This window comes from Mizuhopecten yessoensis, unplaced genomic scaffold (genome assembly GCF_002113885.1).
Source record: "Mizuhopecten yessoensis strain PY_sf001 unplaced genomic scaffold, ASM211388v2 scaffold11123, whole genome shotgun sequence".
Taxonomy (NCBI): Eukaryota; Metazoa; Mollusca; class Bivalvia; order Pectinida; family Pectinidae; genus Mizuhopecten; species Mizuhopecten yessoensis.
Genome location: NW_018408891.1, coordinates 269,343 through 277,021, shown reverse-complemented (window position 1 = coordinate 277,021; position 7,679 = coordinate 269,343). Strand labels below are relative to the sequence as shown.

The 7,679-nt window shown below is 37.8% G+C and overlaps 1 protein-coding gene across 1 annotated transcript in view; it reads left to right on the top strand.

Moving 5' to 3' along the window:
• The first annotated feature begins 349 nt into the window (after positions 1-349).
• LOC110466188 overlaps positions 350-7,679 on the top strand; it is a 36,183-nt gene continuing 28,853 nt past the window's right edge. Inside the window, exon 1 of the mRNA XM_021522546.1 lies at positions 350-667. The gene's annotated coding sequence lies outside the window, so the exon portion shown is untranslated. The remainder of the gene's footprint in view (positions 668-7,679) is intronic.

The following is a 7,679-nucleotide window of genomic DNA, read 5'->3' as shown; positions in this document are numbered from 1 at the left end:
ACACATCCGGGTTATTCGTGAATAGAAAAAATACTGCATATTGTCCATCAAATATATATTTTTAAAAACACTGAGATAAAGCTTTATTCAAATCCCATCTCACTGAAGCGAACAATTGTTCTAAAATCGATGTGTAGGACGTTGGATTCATGAGGGTGGATAACCGTTTACATTGTATTTCTTGACCTGGGGATGATTTCACGATCAACAAATATACTATTACAGCGAACATCAACAATAGCCTGACAAGCTAAACATGTCAGTGATGGAATTTAAGACAAAGATGACTGATACAAACCAATACAACCCGTACTGCACGTGTCACATGACGGGCAGGTAGAGGGTGCAGTCACAGTGCGCTTACCGAGTACAGCGCCAGTATATAGAGACAACCTGTTCTCTCAGCTTGTATGAGAATGTGTCTTTGCATGTTACAAAGACTTCTTTATGTTATGTTTTCGTTTTAATAGCGTCGCCATGGTAATATGGTCATGTAATCTTCGTTGAGTGTAATGGTTTGCCCACTATCAGTCATATTGAGTTTCTGTGTACAGGTAGGCAGCACACTTGCCTCGCCACCAGACCAAGCCGACATTACTCTGTGATGGAACTGTTAGTAGTCTGCCACTGTGTGTATCGTGTTGACGGGATCTAACCTGTGATAAAGGTGAGAGATTGATTTTCATTGTTTGTCTTTAATATTTGATGATTGTTGCCCGTAGATTGTTTGGACTGATCTAGATCTCGTGATTTTAAGTAAATAGAGGTTCGAATACCAGGACTGGTCTGCGTCAAGCATACCAACCAGAATTGTTGACAGGTTGTAGGACATCTAACGCACACTGGTCTATAGGGGACTATCAAAGTGACGGTATATTGAGTGGCGCAATAAGGAGCACATGCTATTGTAATGCAATTGATTAGCAAATGTGTAACCAATGGAGCCATTAGCTCCCTTTCATTTCATTTAAATTGTAAAGGAGTCATCGATGTTGTGATTGTGTTAATCATTGGTTTCGTCCTCATTTCATTTGAATTGTGTTGATACTCGCCTTCATCCTCATTTCCTTTTAGTATGTTGATCATCGCTTGCATCCTCATTTCATTTTAATTGTGTTGATCATCGCCTTCGTCCTCGTTTCGTGTACATTGTGTTAATCATCGCCTTCATCCTCATTTCATTTTATTTTGTTGATCATCGCCTTCATCCTCATTTCATTTTATTTGTTGATCATCGCCTTCATTCTCGTTTCAATTTATATTTTATATAACTGCCCGCTGACACGTGTCAGAGTATATGACTGACATATGTTGTTATCTAGAGATAGTAGATCATTGTAAAGGTGTTTATCAGCTGCTCGCTACCACGTGTCAGAGTATAGGTCTGACATTTGTTGTTATCTAGAGATAGTGGATCATTGGTAAGGTATGTTTATCAACTGCTCGCTGACACGTGTCAGAGTATAGGTCTGACATATGTTGTTATCTAGAGATAGCGGATCATTGTTTAGGTATGTTTATCAAGTGCTAGCTGACACGTGTCAGAGTATATGATTGACATTTGTTGTTATCTAGAGATAGTGAATCATTGTTAAGGTATGTTTATCAACTGCTCGCTGATACGTGTCAGAGTATATGACTGACATTTGTTGTTATCTAGAGATAGTAGATCATTGTAAAGGTACGTTTATCAACTGCTCGCTGATACGTGTCAGAGTATAGGTCTGGCATATGTTGTTATCTCGAGATAGTGGATCACTGTAAAGGTACGTTTATCGACTGCTTGCTGACACGTGTCAGAGTATATGACTGACATGTGTTGTTATCTAGAGATAGTGGATCATTGTAAAGGTATGTTTATCAGCTGTTCGCTGACACGTGTCAGAGTATAGGTCTGACATATGTTGTTACTAGAGATAGTGAATCATAGTAAAGGTATGTTTATCAACTGGTCTCTGACACGTGTCAGAGTATAGGTCTGACATATGTTGTTATCTAGAGATAATGGATCACTGTAAAGGTACGTTTATCAACTGCCCGACGACACGTGTCAGAGTATAGGTCTGACATATGTTGGTATTTAGAGATACTGACACGTGTCAGAGTATAAGTCTGACATATGTTGTTATCTAGAGATAGCGGATCATTGTTAAGGTATGTTTATTAACTGCTCTCTGACACGTGTCAGAATATAGGTCTGACATATGTTGTTACTAGAGATAGTGGATCATTGTTTAGGTATGTTTATCAGCTGCTCGCTGACACGTGTCAGAGGATAGGTCTGACATATGTTGTAATCTAGAGATAGTGGATCAGTGGAAAAGTACATTTATCAACTGCTCGCTGACACGTGTCAGAGTATAGGTCTGACATTTGTTGTTATCTTGAGATAGAGGATCATTGTATAGGTATGTTTATCAGCTGCTCGCTGACACGTGGCAGAGTATAGGTCTGACATAGTTGTTATCTAGAGATAGTGGTTCATTGTTAAAGTACGTTTATTAACTGCGCGCTGACACGTGTCGGAGTATAGGTCTGACATATTGTTATCTCGAGATAGTGGATCCCTGCAAAGGTACGCTTATCAACTGCCCGCTGACATGTGTCAGAGTATATGACTGACATGTGTTGTTATCTAGAGATAATGGATCATTGTTAAGGTATGTTTATAAAATGCTCGCTGACACGTGTCAGAGGATAGGTCTGACATATGTTGTTTTCTTGAGATAGTGGAACATTGTAAAGAAACTCGTTAATCAACTGCCCGCTGACCCGTGTCAGAGTATATGACTGACATATGTTGTTATCCAGAAATAGTGGATCATTGTAAAGGTACGTTTATCAGGTATGTTTATCAGCTGCACGCTGACACGTGTCAGAGTCTAGGTCTGACATATGTTGTTAACTAGAGATAGTGGATCATTGTATAGGGATGTTTATCAGCTGCTCGCCGACACGTGTCAGAGGATAGGTCTGACATATTGTTATCTCGAGATAGTGGATCATTGTTAAGGTACGTTTATTAACTGCGCGGGGACACGTGTCAGAGTATAGGTCTTGCATATGTTGTTATCTCGAGATAGTGGATCCCTGCAAAGGTACGCTTATCAACTGCCCGCTGACATGTGTCAGAGTATATGACTGACATATGTTGTTATCCAGAAATAGTGGATCATTGTATAGGTATGTGTGTCAGCTTCTCGCTGACACGTGTCAGAGAATATGTCTTACATATATTGTTATCGAGAGATAGTGGATCATTGTATAGGTATGTGTATCAGCTGCTCGCTGACACGTATCAGAGTATAGGTCTGACACATGTTGGTATTTAGAGATAGTGGATTATTGTTAAGGTATGTTTATAAACTGTAAAGGTATGTTTATCAGCTGCTCGATGACACGTGTCAGAGTATATGACTGACATATGATGTTATCTAGAAATAGTGGATCATTGTATAGGTATGTGTGTCAGCTTCTCGCTGACACGTGTCAGAGGATAGGTCTGACATATGTTGTTTTCTTGAGATAGTGGAACATTGTAAAGATACACGTTTATCAGCTGCTCGCTGACACGGGTCAGAGTATAGGTCTGGCATATGTTGGTTTTTTGAGATAGTGGATTATTGTTAAGGTATGTTTATAAGCTGCTCGCTGACACGTGTAAGAGTATAGGTCTGACATAGTTGTTTTCTAGAGATAGTGGATCATTGTATAGGGATGTTTATCAGCTGCTCGCCGACACGTGTCAGAGTATAGATCTGACATATGTTGTTTTCTTGAGATAGTGGAACATTGTAAAGATACACGTTTATCAACTGCCCGCTGACATGTGTCAGAGTATATGACTGACATATGTTGTTATCCAGAAATAGTGGATCATTGTATAGGGATGTTTATCAGCTGCTCGCTGACGCGTGTCAGAGTATAGGTCTAACATATGTTGTTATCTAGAGATATTTGATCATTGTATAGGTATGTTTATCAGCTGCTCGCCGACACGTGTCAGAGGATAGGGCTGACATATGTTGTTATCTAAAGATAGTGGATCATTGTAAAGGTACGTTTATCAGGTATGTTTATCAGCTGCTCGATGACACGTGTCAGAGTATAGATCTGACATATGTTGTTTTCTTGAGATAGTGGAACATTGTAAAGATACACGTTTATCAACTGCCCGCTGACATGTGTCAGAGTATATGACTGACATGTGTTGTTATCTAGAGATAATGGATCATTGTTAAGGTATGTTTATTAGCTGCTCGCTGACACGTGTAAGAGTATAGGTCTGACATATGTTGGTATTTAGAGATAGTGGATTATTGTTAAGGTATGTTTATAAACTGCTCGCTGACACGTGTCAGAGTATAGGTCTGACATAGTTGTTATCTAGAGATAGTGGATCATTGTAAAGGTATGTTTATCAGCTGCTCGCTGACACGTGTCAGAGTATAGGTCTGGCATATGTTGTTATCTCGAGATAGGGGATCATTGTAAAGGTACGTTTATCAACTGCTCGCTGACACGTGTCAGACTATAGGTCTGACATATGTTGTTATCTCGAGATAGTGGTTCACTGTAAAGGTACGTTTATCAACTGCTCGCTTACACGTGTCAGAGTATATGACTGACATTTATTGTTATCTAGAGATAATGGATCATTGTTAAGGTATGTTTATAACCTGCCCGCTAAGGCGTGTCAGAGTATTTATAGGACTGCCATTTGCTTTTATCTGGAGATAGTGAACATAATGTATGTCTCTTAGTTAACTTTAACTCGTCGTTAATTCGTAATAATTTATATTACTCATTTCACCTATGGTCGCTAAATTTGATATTACATCTTTTACCAAATAGATTTTTATCATAAATTTACCAGTTAAAAATATTTTGAGTGATTCTACTCATGATTCATTATGATTTTCACGCTTCACTTTTCCCGGTGATTTTTTTTGTCGAGGATTTCACGCACTCAGTGTTATTGTCCAATGATGCTGTCATTATAATTGCTGCGTTTAGCAAACACTAGCAAAGGGTATAACCGTTTCTAAAATTTTATTATTTAACACATTTTTGTTCAATTTTGATCTCATATATGCAACTGTTTTGTGTTCCCTGTCTTATGTCTAAGTAAAGGAGCCAATCTCTCCATGTGATTGACAACGTTATTATCGTCTAGTCTGTTATAAGTACTGCTTTGTCATACATGCATCTACAGTGTACATGTACCTAGTTTAAACAATTCGTATCCTACAAACTTACATTTGTTTGATCGGGGTTTAATATCCTGGCAACAGCCAGGGTCAAATGAGGACAGTACCTAGGGAGATACCATCTGAAAGAGAAAGCAGAAAGAACAAAAAGACAGAAAAAATATTAAACATAAATGATCCCAAGTGTTGCAAAGGGGGAGGGAGAGATCAATGTTCTATGTCTCCTAAGTAGAAGATCCCTGCAGGGGTCGCCAGTTTAGTCGCCTTTTACGATACACATGCAATCGAATACTGCAGGTCTTTTCTTTGTTCCTTCAATGTTTCCTTAACAAAAGACAAGGAAGAAAGCATCCCCAATCCTGCAGGGGCCCTACATAAGTCGCCTCCTCCCATCATGCAGTTAGGTACTCCAGGCATACACTTTCCCCGAACCTGCAAGATTTATGTACGTTCGTAATTATAGTGATATAGGGAATAGTATCATATTTAATTTTTGACCTTTACAATCTCTATAATGTGTGTAATTTATGGATTGGCTGGTCTTAAACAAGATACGATGATAACTGAATAAGCGTGTACTATAAACCAGTACGTATCTACAACTGGAAAGTCGATAGATTAAAGAGTCTAAGAGCAGAATAGATTATCTTAGCAGCGTACGGCCAGCAACTCACTGACATTTATGAAACAAGGACAGAAACACACAGTATACATCTTTCTAATAATTGTTGAAGTTGTACTACCTGCGTGTAGGTCGGCGGACGATGCTGTATGACTGCAATATACTGTAAAGCGCATCTATACAAGCGAAGTTTTATTTTACGCGAGTTTAATCGTCGCGAATTCGTTTCATTCGGTTAGGTACTGTTTTCGCACAATTGCTTATTAAGGATGTTGCGTGAAATTTATTTCTTGCGAATTTGTTTCATGGTTTCAAATACTGTTGCCTCTCGCTGTTTTATTCTCACGTTGGTGTGGAAGAACGTCGCAGAGACCCCCACTTGCGTTAAAAGGCATTGTCGTAGTGTACATTGGTTAAAGCTATAAAAATGGAACAGCATTGTCATGGTGAACATTAGTATTAGTAATAATCATGAAAATTTAATGTCGCAGTGAATATGATACATATGATATTTGAAATCTCATTGTGCAAATGATCTTTATGATCATAAATATCAACCTATTAGGTTTTAAGATCAAACACACATCGACGTTCGTGGTACTCTTTTACGTCGTAGATGGTATTCTAACTTGCGTTGGTGATTTCTGGCAAAAGCATATATGATAATAATAAAACAAAGCCGGAGAAGCGTTTTGATGTAGTGTCGTTGGATGACAAATATTTGCGTTCATGATATCCGGCTTAGTTAGAAAAAATCGTTAAGGCACATATCGATGGCATGACATATACATCAACAGTATTTCAACCCCATCATTGTTTTCATCATTCGAAATTCTCTTTTTTTTTCTCCGAGAAAATAATAAATATCATTTACTAAAAATAAATCCCAAAGTCTTGGTTCAAGTGACATATACACTATACAATGTCGTCACATTATTGTACAGGTAAAACATATATATCGCTCACTCAGGAATAGCTTGACAAAGAGACTAGTGGGTCTTGAAACGTTGCGACATGTTTGATATGTATATTGTTTGTGCATAACAAAATAAACTTTGATGTATAACATATTTCCAAATTGACGAATCAATACATCTATACAAGTCTAGATATACCAAGACGTCAATTGTCAGGGCACAAACTACAGCATCGCACCAACACATAAAGAATAGATACACCTTTTACGACTGTGACCACACCACAAACTAGAATGCACCAAACTAACGGAACATAAGTAAATGTCAACACAACAGAGATAAATTACATCACAGCGTCAACAAATCAAAACAGAAAAACCGTTTACCACTTTATCATCATAACAGGCTATAATATATCAAAGTATCAACACACAGGCATAATTAAGTATCACTGCAATTAAGACAATTTACATCACAGCGTCAATACATATATAACGAGTAACATACTACCACTTTATCATCACAACAGGCTATAATATACCACAGTATCAACACACAGGGCATAGTTAAATATCACTACAATAAAGACAATTTACTTCACAGTGTCAATACATAAATAAGGAGTAAAATACTACCACTTTATCATCACAACAGGCTATAATATACCAAAGTATCAACACACACGGCATAGTTAAGTATCACTACAATAAAGACATTTTACATCACAGTGTCAATACATATATAAAGAGTAACATACTACCACTTTATCATTACAACAGACTATAACATACCAAAGTATCAACACACAGGCATAGTTAAGTGTCACTGCAATAAAGACAATTTACATCACAGCCTCAATACATAAATAAGGAGTAACATACTACCACTTTATCATCACAACAGACTATAATATACCAAAGTATCAACACA